The 13,515-nt window shown below is 38.9% G+C and overlaps 1 protein-coding gene across 2 annotated transcripts in view; it reads right to left on the bottom strand.

Moving 5' to 3' along the window:
• Window positions 1-13,515, bottom strand: part of snap25a (synaptosome associated protein 25a) — a 113,731-nt gene that overhangs the window by 66,299 nt on the left and 33,917 nt on the right. The gene's annotated exons all lie outside the window — the stretch shown is intronic.

Genomic DNA, 13,515 nt, shown 5'->3' with positions numbered 1-13,515 from the left:
TTTATCCCAGTAGTATCGGGTACAAGGCAGGGACCAACAGATCAGGAGCTTACATCCACACTCACTCACACTGGGTCAGTTCAGAGTCTGTAACATTAACTGAACATGGATGGATGGGGTAAGAAGACAGGAGTACCCAGACAAAAGAGGAATAGGAAGAACATGGAAACTCCATGCAGACAGTTACCAGACTACAAACTCATAATCCTGAAACATTAAAGCAGGAACAACAATCACCGTGCTACAGGCTGAGTATCAACTATATTATGACTAGCTGTACCCCGTGGCTTCGCCCACATAACAATAAAACAGGACAAACTTTAAAAATCAATAGACGTTGGCACTGTATCTGATCGTGTTCTGCTCTGATGGGAAAGTGTTCCCCGTGTGGGGACAAAAACACATGGCCGTAATATCTCTGGCAATCAACAGCTACCCTCTAAAACACATGGAGCTCTGATCTCTCTCTCAAAAACGTCAAACATTACCCCTTAACAATCTGTAGATGATAATGTCTGTTGAACAAACAGGTATCTCTAGCTTGGCAGGGGCAAGGTGCACTCCAACATGTGGCAAGACGTAGACTAACTCGAACAGAGGCTGGCGAGTGAAGGAGGAAGGCCACACCCCCCAGCTTTCGGCCAACAGCCACTCTGTTGGATTTGCATAAATACATCGGTAATGCAAGCGAACTATGGTACTTAACGCGAGGAGAGTAGATCACAAAATCAACCAGAAAGTTCAAGCAAATTATAGAAAACAACCAGATCTAAATCTGTTAAGTAATTCTCTCATGAAAAGTGGACAGACATACAGACTGAATGCGCTTGGACCACGAAATTTTTAAAACCGTTTCTTAGCAAGCACTTATTGGCCAAGGGTAACCTACATTTCAAATTTCAAGTCCCAAGTCCTCATGGTTCGGGAGATTTCGTGATGAGGGAGTCACCGGTATTTGGCTTCTATATATATAGATTGAAAGATTATTGGAAAAAGAAGGTTAAAAATTTAAGGATTTCATTTGTCAGGCATGTTTGCTTATGATGTGTTACAAAATTATTTACAAAAAAATAACATACATCTCTCTGGATTAGCCATTGTATTCTTCTTTATGAAGATTACATTGAAACCGAGCCATCTCTTCTGTGGGGACATGTCCTCTACATTCTTTGAAATTGTACCATTTCATTTTTCTAAATGAAATTATACTGAAAAAGAAAAAAAATAAAACTATCTAATATCAATTCTGCTTAATTCAGTAAATTAGACATACTCAGGTGTTTCTAGGGTTTGTTTTATGGAGTTGACAGTCAGATCTGCAACAATGTCGATACTTGGCACCGAAACTATGTGAATTTCTGCAGATACACTCAGAGAAACACATAAGTGAAGCTCTTTGCTCTCACTGGCCCAAATGGTATTAAACTTATTATACTTTAAATATTTAAATAAATGCCAGAGTTAGAGCTTACACTACGAGTTACATGGATTGTTCTTTGTACCATCTATATCTAGCAATTCTGTGTCTACGCAATATGATTTTACAGTATATATCTGTCCAATTTCTACACCACTCTTTCCTAGGTGAGAGATCCAAAGCAAATCCCAGTACCAAAATGTCATTTGGCCTCAATCAGAAGAATAATCTGATAATATAATATATCTTTTTTTTATATAACTAAAAGAAATAGACAAAAACATGTAGCAAAATACAGTCCCAAAATAATACTGGCCATTGTTTATAATAATTGCATAATCTTAGATCAAATTAGTAGAATACATGTTGCTTGTGGGAGAAAAGTAAAATTGCTAGAGGACATTTAAGTAAACACAAAGAAAAAATACAAATCAAGAAAGTTATCTGAGAATTAAACTGGGATATACATGCTGTGCTACTTGCTGTAGTGCTGGCTAAGCTCTTCTTATAATGTATTCATTAATACATTATCTTTAATTTTTAATTATATATTAGTTGTGAATTTCCCATCGGGATTAATAAAGTATCTATCTATCTATCTATCTATCTATCTATCTATCTATCTATCTATCTATCTATCTATCTATCTATCTATCTATCTATCTATCTATCTATCTATCTATCTATCTATCTATCTATCTCCCAGTTCAATTTTTAGCATTCCTACTCCACCATCATCACTTGTTTGCAGAGGACCTGGCAGCATCGACTTGGAAGCACCAAGACAAACATTATACTAGTTCTAATCAAAGAACACTCACTTACACTGACGCATACATTTACTCTTGTATCACAGGCCAGTTTAATGTTGCCAGTTAACCAAACAGTCATGGGAAACACAGGACACAGAATGTTGAGAAGTACACTAACCGCTGCACTCCCATACCATCTTAATTAAGTTTATTTAGTGTGTCTGTGTGTGAATACATACTGTATAAAAAAAAAAAATATATATATATATATATATATATATATATATATATATATATATATATATACAGTATACAGTACATATATATATATATATATATATATATATATATATATATAGCCTTACATTGTTCCATTCGATCTGAATTATGTGTGGTGCTAAGGTGTCACCCATTGCATGGCTGCTCTCAGGTCCTAATCTGGGATCTTCACCTAGTTTGTCATGTGGTGGGAGCGGCAACGCGCTGTATCAGCACATGCTCCTAACCTACCAAAAGGCTCACATATTAGTAATTTCCTCCTGGAACACCAGAGGGCACTGTTAACTGATACCTTTGCATTTCCTCTCTCTGCAGACCAGAAGACTGATGACCTTACCATCTCTGATGTCAATCCCAGTGTCTGCCTGCCTGGACCTGTCTCTGGACCTGCCAGGAGTCCATATTTCTGGAAGCTCCGCCATCTTGAGGCAGTCTGTTCCAGAGTCTCCCAACTACATGACATTTATTTGCTTTTTCAACACATTTATAAATCCACGTTTTATTTGATTATATAAGATAAGCCTTCAGGTGCCGCAAAAATTTTTCTTTTTCTGTCTCTTATATTGCCATATACAGAATACAGCTCAAAAAAATTAAGGGAACACTTAATCATCACAGTCAAACAACAAGTTGATTAAGCTTCAGGGATATCAATCTGTCCAGTTAGGAAGCATAAGTGATTATAAATCAACATCACCTGCACTGGTGCAAATGAAAGTGACAACAGGTGCACTGGTGAGCAAGACAACCCCCAAAAAGGGAATGGTTTTGCAGGAGGTGGCTACAGACAATTGCTCTCTCCTTATCCTTCCTGATTGATTCTCCTCTAGTTTTGCATTTTGCTAGTGTTCTTGTCACTTCTGGTAGCACAAGTCGGTACCTGCAGCCGATTTAAGCTATACAGGAATTCCAGCTCCTCGAGAATGGCACATCTATATGTGCCGTCACAAGAAGCTCTCAGGAGCATGGAGGAGATGCCAGGAGACACGCCGTTACACGAGTAGAGCCAGGGGACGTGTGGGCCACTCAATAGTATCAATGCCTTTGTCATCCAGGAACTACCTACACACTATAAATCACTCAGGGGCCTGTGGGGGGGTCTTAATCTGGCTTTGGCTTTAACCCAATATAGCATACTGCCCCCCTGGCAAGTACTTACCCATAATGGGACTTTGGGATGCTCTTTATTACTAGAATGGGGTCCTCTCTTACAATACAAATAAATTAAACCCAAATTTGCATAACAAAATGGGACCACATTAAAGTATTACACTGTAGCTCTGGAAATGTACAGGAAGGCTGATCATTTTTCCTATACCTTAAAGTAGATGTCAATTGCACTTAATTTATTGATGCCATCCAATGAACCAGTTCAGTGTCTACATTTGCCACAAAGCACATTGCTAACTTCCCAGAAGTCAACATCTAACACAGCTATATTTATTTTTGGGGTAGGTGAAAAGCACCACCTGTGCTGTTTTAAAAACCATTGTTAAAAGAAACTCTTTAGCAAAGTGGGGAGCAGAGTGCTCATTTAATAACTATTAAGTTGTGGAAGCTGCTCAAACTAAGATTTGTTATGTTAGTGAGAAGAAAAAAATCATAATTTTTCATACAATATTAAGATGAGAAATGTGGCACCTCCTTGGATATAATGTTTTGAAATGTCCCACTCAGTTCATTCATATTTGTGGCTACCACACACTTTTGATTTTACTGCATTCTGCTCAGTGGCCCACCCTAGCTTAACTCTTTGTACGCTCTAGTATCTTCAGAGTGCAGCTGCTGACATCCTTACAAAGACTAACACTTGCGCTCCTCTAATGCCTGCCCTCTTTCATTGGTTGCCATAGAATTTGAGAATTGATTTCAAGATTGTTTTGCTACCATATAGAGCACTTAATGGCTCTGCTCCATTGTAATCCGCTGAGCTTTCTAATCAATACACCGGTATTTGTCACTTTCTCTCTAGTAATGTGACCTTGTTGGCCATTCTGAAGTCTAGGATGCTTACAAAATTTGACGTCTTTTCCAGTTCGTGCACACCAATTATATAACTCTGCCTCCTTGTTACACTATAGTTTCAGAGTCAGTGGAGTATCTCAAAGTCATAGGAATTGTAAAATAGATTTTGAGTCATTATGTAAGTTTAAACCTTCATATTGATAGTTTGTGGTACAAATTTAATTGATATCCTCTGTCTAGGTGCTACACTGCACACATAACATTGTTAAACATGCTTAATCCAATTCCGGCTCACTGAAGGATGGAGCCTATTTTGAGATCATCAGATGGTAGGCAGAAAGCAATCCTGGGCAGGGATCCACTCACAACCACAGCCACAAGCACAGTTTCACTGGGTCAATTTTATGAAAAACAGTACATTCTCTGAGACTTGGAGGAAAACCAGAGTCCTGGAAGGAAAATCCACGCAATGCATGGGTGTGGAATTCAAATACAGCATTCCCAAAACTTGACACAGCAACAGTAACCAATAATCACTACACCACTATGTCATTACTTAGTGTTTATGTATTTTTTGTTCGTGGATGCATGATCTACTGACATGCAGTCAGGGCTTCCTTTTAATTTCATGAGTAATTGGTAGGGAGTGTTCTCAAGTCAGTCCTGAATGCAAAGTAATACCAAGAAAGGGCCCAAACTGACTAACATAAATGATTTATTAGAGAATTAATTATATAAAGTAAACAAAAGTAAAACAATAAATATCTTTTGCTTAGCAGTTTTAGCTGTACATGTAAGCTCTTTTCTACACCTGGTGTGGTTGCAAATTTAGGCATTTCTGTAGCAGCACAGCACTCCCACTATTTTGTCTCAGTCTCTCGCTCTTCCTCCTGTCAGTCATGCCCTAACACTAACTCTCCTGCCAGTGTAAGGAGGTCTTATACTCCATGCTGTGGCTACTTCTAGGCAACATCTAGAATTACTTCTAAAGTCAGGTATGTGCACTGGAAGCCCTGGATTGACATTAAAGAGGCAGACAAATTGAAGGCATCTTGTCTTCTTTAATACAGAGCAGTGGTCCAAAACTATATAGAGGACCCCATTGCTGCCCTGTAAGGGTCTAGTAGACTTCCACTAAATTACATTTCCTCCTCCATTGTATTATTGCTGTATGTTTCCTTGAAGTAACTTCTTCAATGACACCCACTTTGAATTGGCTTACTACTGCCCCCAAGTGGTATTCCATCTGCTACTCGGGCAGGAGCATAAGCCTCAGTACTAGCAGTTTATTCTTTTCCAGTCTTGATACTGTGAAAAGCAGATGGAATCTAAATACTGTAGCTATAATCTTAAAAAACTCAACTGGGAAATAAAGAAGCCAGAGGGAGTTTGCAAAAGAACAGCCAAGAAATTTTGCAGGGGTTTAAAAAGACTACAATAAACAAAAACAATGAAACACTATAACACACTTCATAAGTCAAGAAAACAAAGTAAAAGTCCATAAACAACTGATCTTTCCCTACACACATTAAGCATGAGTCATTTTTTCTTTATCCACCTAAATAAAAGGATAAGTGCCTGTGTGTATGTGTGTCCATCTGGCTGCTATGTCTCTGCCATTCCAACAGATGGAGCAACACAAACATTTGTAGTAATAAAATACACTGCATTTTTCTTTCCAGCAGAAGATGCATCACAACCATTAGCACTGCTTTTAAGAATACCCTACCAAATGGCATATAACATGAACACATGCATCACATTTGTCATTCACAAAGATGGCACATCAGAAAAATTTGTAGTAGTTTTATTGTATTGCATTGTATTACTATAAATGTTTGTGATGTGCCATCTGTTGGAATGAAAAATGCAACACATTTTTTTACTACATTACAAATACATTCCAATAGACGATGTGCTGGAAATGTAAACAGGTCGCTGAGGTCTAAGTCGATTACATAGAGTTCAAAAACACATCTAGTTCTTTTCAATGCTTGGATTATGTCACCATCTGAAGTAGCTTTCACAATTGTGGTGTCACATGCACATTGCTGTTGAAAAATGTGGACAAGAAGCAATATAAACAACATGGCTGACAAGGAAATGGTTCTCAAATTGGCACTGACATCACCCAAGAGACAATATGTAAAACCTTTCTTACAAAAATAATTCCTTATGAAATAATACTCAGAATAGCAATTGTGGTCACCAGGGGGCAATGCAGCTCCCCAAACACCTGACTCAAAGGCTTTGACACAAGTTCACTATTTACAAAGGCTTTTATTCATGAGAAACTGTAATGGGAATGGCACACCACACCATACGCACTATTACAAAGCTAAGGCACAGTAGCACTTTGCCATGCTTCTCTCTGTTGGTTTCTGCCTCCTTCTCCTCCACTTCCTCATGCAAGCCTTTTCGTCTTTCCTTCCGACTCTGGCTCCCCGAGTTGAGGCAGGCGGCATCTTTTATGTGAAACTCCTGGCGTCCCATAATCATGGCCAGGGAGCACTTCTGGGTTAGGTTGGAGCCTGACAAAATAGGGCTTGATAGATCTCTCTGCGCCCCCTGCCAGCACCCACAGGACCCAACAAGGCTGAGCCAAAGAACTCCAGTTCCCATGATGCCATGTGGGAATCTGGGATGCTACCGCAACCCAGGGGGGGAGACAATGCCCTGCACACACTATCTCCCCAGTCCTTCCAAGCTGTTGGTGTCCTGTCCGGGTAAGGCTCCTGGATGGTGTCTTTCACACAACATTGTCAATCGCTTTGCCCCAGAGTCATGGGCAGTTCTGAGCACACGTTTAGATGTACAGCATGTCTGATTAGTAGTTGTTGGAAAGCGCAAAAGGAACACTTTCAGTCCAACTAAAAGCTTTAATGGAAAGGCTTCTCCATTTCTTTGAGAAGGTACTTTCATGTTTTATTACCTCGTGCCTTTCACCTACTGCTAATTGCAAGCTGAGCTCACTTTGAAAGGCTGCCGAGCTGTGGTGCAATATTATCACTACTGCAAAGCACTGTCTTGCGTGATTTGTTAAACCGTTTCAGTTTGGCAATGTGAGGGACACTGCACAGCTCATTCCCTTAAGAGATGACTAACTGTATTGATTTTAAACATTTTTATATACAGTACATTTGATGAATGAACTTTGTAAGTGCTGTTGTCTCATGGATCCAGGAGACTGGGCATAAATCTTCACCACTGTCTAAACTGGCCTCATGTGTGTGTCTTAGTATTCTGTGTGATGGACTAGTGCCATGTCCAGGGTGAGCCCCTGCCACTGCTGCCAAATCTCCACCTCCATGCAACTCTGGATCAGATTAAGCAGTTCTAGGAAATGGATGGCTGCAGTTTAGATGAGGCAGTGAACCTGACAGCATGTCTTCGGATGGTGGGAGAGCCTGATATAATGATGTAACAGTCTAGTGTTGTAATGCAGTAAATCAGATTGGACAGTCTCAAATAATTCATAGGAGATACAGAGCAGATAAAATGCTCCTGTCATTGCAATCTAGGGTTTCACATTTTTTGCCTTTTCATTATATGCAAGTATTAAAATCATTTGGGCCTTTACATGCAGTAAATATATTTGGTGTGTATTGATCTATGTGTGCTGTCAGTTTTTTTCAAAATAAAACTTAAATTTAAAAAAGTATTTTAAAATTAACTGTAAAATTGAAGCCTCAACATGCAGTAATCATGCAACAAAAGATGGCATCGTCATAAATGGTGTTGTAACTATTTTATGTAAAAGGTGCTATTTAAAAAAGAATTTATGATTTGATGTTGTAGATTTATTTCTGAGGTTACTGCCTATTTCAGGTCATACAGGACAGGAGGTGGGACATCAAGAGCCACAGCAGGAGGTTCACTGGTAATGGCAGCTCTAATGTCCATGCCATTGTTATGACAGAACCATTTTGTGCAAATCTTACAGTCCTTACTAATGGAAGTAGTCCCATAAGTAGATATTATGGCTACACACCTATAATGGAAGGCCAGAAGAAGACAATATGTTGTGACCACAAGGGGCGGTGCCACTGAACCCAAAACCTCAGATACAATGTTAACCAGCACAAAATGGTTTTTATTTTCCATCAACACATTTAAACACAAACAACACACAAATACTTCAACACAAACAAATTTTCTTCCTCTTTTCGCCTCCAGTTGAGTGTCGACTGCTGCCTCCCAAGTCTGACTCCCCAATGTAAAGCAATGGATCTAGGAGTACTTCCGGTGCCACAGTGTGTCCTCTTGGAAGCACTTCCGGGTCATATGCAAACTAGGGCGGTCCTCCACCGGCAACGCCCTCTAACGGCACCCAAGGACAGCGACAGTTCCAATGTACCCCTACATTGGCATACCATGAGAGGAGCACTGCCACCTGTCATATCGGGGATGGAACTTCTACTGGTCCATCCTTTATATGACTCCAGCCAGGCAAGATGTTTCCTTATCCAGCTGGCATGCTCATCTGCCCTTCCACTATGGCCTCACATTCAGGCAAGAAATTATCCTCCATCCTGGCCAGGATGTCTGTCCTTCCTCTTGGGCACTTACAATGTGATAAAGTAAAGTATCAATCTCCTAGCCATCTAGTTGGAAGCAAGGAGTTGCTTTGGGGTACGCAGGTCCCCCCCTTGTATATATTATATTGGTCAGACCTCTCTAGGGTTTCCTGGCTCTTTTAAGGATGGATTAGAATTCAGGAGGGTATTGACACCTGGGGACCTCTGAAGTGGCCTAGGATGTCAGGCAATAAGTGATCCCTCGAGGAGGCATAAAAGCTTTTTAAAGTTTTAGTGCAGTTTGGAGTGAAAGGAACAAATGTTGACAAGAGCTTAACTGGCAAGAGGAAGAGAGGTCAGAGGTGGTGAGAACATGTAGTGGCTGTTGGAAGAAGAACTGTATGCTTCAATACATGGTGGGTTAAGTGTGGCAGGCAAAATTACCAGTTTACGAAGGCTCACTGGGCATGGGTTGGCCGTTTTGTCTTTTTGTGTTGTATTCAGTACTTTCATGTTTTGGGTTTTAGGGTGACTTAAGAGCACCTCCTACTGATTGATTTATCATAATATGTTAAATTATTACTATTAATATTTCTATTATTATTATTAGTAGTAGTAGTAGTAGTAGCAGCAGATGTAGTAGTATTTTGCTTCATATAATTGATTATACTGACACTCAGTCCAGGGATGGTTCTTAGTTTGCACCCAATGCTTCCAAGTTAGATTCCAGCAACTCACAACACTGCAAACGTTTTAATCATATCTGAGAACAGATTGGTGCATGGAATTTGAGCATTCTGAAATTACACTTATTACCTAGATTTTATTCTATCCACACATTCTCTTAACCTGAGTTACTCACTATACGTTCAAAGGGAACTGTGCCAATCTTTTCTGCCATGGGTGTTATGTTATTATTATATCAGTTAAAACACATTCCAGTTAAAATAAAGAGTAATTACTCTCCTGTTTTCCAATTTTTTACTTTAATTTTTTTATTATTTATTTTAACTTGAAGCAATGCCTATCATCTTGTCCACCTCTCACATAGCAAGTTTCCTTGGAGTTTCTTGGGCTGTAAAGTTCCAGTTCCTGCATAAGAACCATTTCTACCAGTCAACCCTTTCATTTGCACCTTATGTTTCTCACTTGTTCTCTCTCTGCTTTACCCTTCACTGTTGCTGACTTCACTAGGATTTCTGTTGTATATCTGCTCTTACAGAACTGACATTAATTAATTGTTTGACTAGGATGATTAACCTTTTGATGCTGGCTATGAAAATTGCTATATGAAGGATAAGCAAACTGATTTAATAATTAAACTTTCAATTTTGATTATTTCTGGCAACTGCTACTGAAGCAGGACACAAAACCAAGACCACATTTCTTAATTTATGGATTTCATTCTGTGCAAAATGCTTATGTGGTATTCCACTAAATAATGAATTGATTAAACTTATATTGTACTTTAAAACAAAATTGACATTACTGCATAAAGAGAAACAATGTATTGCCCAAGCCGCCTTGTAAGTACTATAGATCAATATGTCATTAAACTAATGAAACAACGGCCATTATGCCAGAGACATCTGCTTCCAATTCAAACAACCTACCTAGCTTTGAGATGACATACAACACACTTCACTTGCTTTCACTAGAGTGCTGTTGTGTTAATCCTTCCGATAAAATGAATACCCATCAGCAAAGAAAACCCGACACTGCTTGGCCCGATCGTGTCCTTTTTGTCTGTTTCTTACCCCATTGCAGCCCATCCTCTTGATTTAAGGTTGCTGCAGTTTTAACTCTTCTGTTGTGCTTCCCACATTATCACATCCTTAGTCTCTCACTTTGTCTACTGAGAACAATCCTGTCATCTGATTTATTTAAAACCTTTGAAGCAGCATCACTAAAAAGCTTTGGTAAAGATTAGAAACTGGATTTATCCTGGCTTATTTTAGCTCTACCTTTTGATATATTTGGAACCAATCTTTTAAACAGCCTCTTTACGTAGGTCCTGGAAACAAGATTCACTCGCAGTGGGATCAGAGGCTGACTACCAGCACCTGCCTTCATGTCAACAGAGCCTTTTATATGCAGTAGTGAGAGGCTTTCTTTCTGAGACACGGAGACGACATGTGTGCTAACAATCCAATACTGTTTAGTCAGAGAGAACCTTTTAAACCGAGTTCATATTTAGATAACTTTTCAAAAGGACCTCTTTGAGATTAAGTGATTGCAAAGCAAATTTACAGCCTGTTCAAAAATAGACTTTCTCTTTCTACCCATGCACAAATGGCTCCACGAGTGGTGCTCTGCACATAAATATTTTAACAAAGCACTGGAACCAATGGACTACAATTTGTGGTTGATCTGTGAAATCTATTACTGCTTATTAGTGCACAACACCTGGCAATATCTTCTATTTATTACTATTTTTTTAAGTTGAATGAACTTTTTCACAATTATACTAAACATTAATTTGACATGGGAAATTGCACTCAACCCTAATTTTTAAGTAAATATTTTTTATACATTTTTTAAAAATAAAGGGGCTGCTGTTGTGGTTTAAATTGGGGCTTACGGGACATCAGTGCAAATGTGAAAACATAAGCCTTATAACTTACTAAAAACATTCACTTTGAAGCAGCATAAATGTAAATTTCAGCAAATATGCCTTCCACTTTTCTGGGATATATTTATAATAACAAAAGGAAACAGGAAGTATTAAATTGCACAATCGATTCTTGCCAGTATATTCCTGAGGTAAAGCTAACCTTCCAGTTAACTCGTCTGATCACAGTGACCATCATGGGTGTAGTTTTAAGGCAAGTGTGGAAATAAAAAGAGCATGAAACCATGCGCGTGTCCAAAGCTGTTTAGCACCACGGGCCCATTCTACTAAAATACTCTGAAAATGCTTGTATCCAGCATATGAAAATAAAATAAAAATAAAATAATCAAGTGTCTGCGGTGGGCTGGCACCCTGCCCAGGGTTTGTTTCCTGCTTTGCGCCCTGTGTTGGCTGGGATTGGCTCCAGCAGACCCCCATGACCCTGTAGTTAGGATATAGTGGGTTGGATAATGGATGGATGGATGGATAATCAAGTGTTTACAGTTTGCTACATGCCTCACATGCTAATCTTGATTCCTTGAAGTCAGAGTCAGCACCAGAAAAAATGTAGCAGGGGACATTCAGTTATTGGGACGGGAGGAGGGATACTGTGATACACGATTACAATACAAATGAAACCTGCGTTTTCAGTTCACAGCAGATATGCCTGAGAGTGCCTTTGCAAAGAGAGGCTATCTGGATGCTGCAACAAAAGTTCTCATGATGGATATCCAGCTTATAATAACACCAATCGAAAAAGCGCAACATTACAAACAGGGCCGGATTTTCCTATAGGCTAACTAGGCTTCAGCCTAGGGCCTCAAGATCAAGAGGGGCCTACATTCAAATTGTTAGCAAAATTAAAATTACACTATTCTAAAAACAGTGAACACTAAAACACTGAACCGAAAATAAGGAGAAATTCTACGCATATGACTAATAAACAAACATAAAAATGTATTGGTTAAGATCAACGCGTTAATTTTCCACACAGGCTAGTACCAATCACAACATGTTTCATTTAACATATTGATATATATCACAGTAATGATGTATTTTATTATCTCTCATGTAATTTACAAACTTAAAAATGGAAGGTGAAAGGGCCTCATAAGTGAATAGCCTAGGGCCTCTTTTCATATAAATCCGGCCCTGATTACAAAACATGTCAGAACTACATACACATCCACTGCTTTAATTATATACTGCCTTAAAATATTGTGAAAAATATTTTCATTTTAAAAGTTTTAAAATTTGCAGAGCACACTTCAAAGCTACTTATCAGCACATGGCAATAATGCTCATATTTTCACATATTATAATGTGTATATATTAATTATGTCATTTTGTAAAACTTAAAACTTGTTATTAAGGCATCAGTCACAGGTACAATGTCTCTTGACTCTTTACGTTTACACCTGGCTGGGGATCAAATTAACGTTCTGTGCCCCTTTTGTTCATTTCTGATTCTTTGATTGATGTTGCTTTTTTGTGTATTATGTGTATTATTCTTTGTTCTTGATTTGTTTATGTATGTAAGCTGCCTGTGTTATGTTTCATGCGCTTTGTGGGAGGTCCCACAAAAGGTCGGTCTACCTGCCAATCACCACCAGAATTTGCCCTCCACCCTATAAATCTGGTGTGTTTCCCACAGTTCCTGGTGGTTCATTGTGAATGCATTCTGGCGTGGTGAGTTCTTATGCTTTTGTAAATTATTTATGCCTTGTGCTTTTCTGGATTTTTTTGACCTTCTGCCCGGTTTTTTGACCTTTTGGATTCCTTATTGGGACTGTTCACCTTCCATTGCCTTCTTGACACAGGCAGTTCCACAGAACTTCATGGTGTTGGGAATACTTTTTGTACAGAATAAATCTTTCACTTTATAGATTTTCGGTGTTTGCCCTTATTAGTGGACAGGGTTTGATGGGTATTATTGGAAGTGTTTAAGACTACAGTAATCCCTCATCTATCGCG

This window comes from Erpetoichthys calabaricus, chromosome 3 (assembly GCF_900747795.2).
Source record: "Erpetoichthys calabaricus chromosome 3, fErpCal1.3, whole genome shotgun sequence".
Classification (NCBI taxonomy): domain Eukaryota; kingdom Metazoa; phylum Chordata; class Cladistia; order Polypteriformes; family Polypteridae; genus Erpetoichthys; species Erpetoichthys calabaricus.
This window is presented reverse-complemented; position numbering and strand designations above follow the sequence as displayed.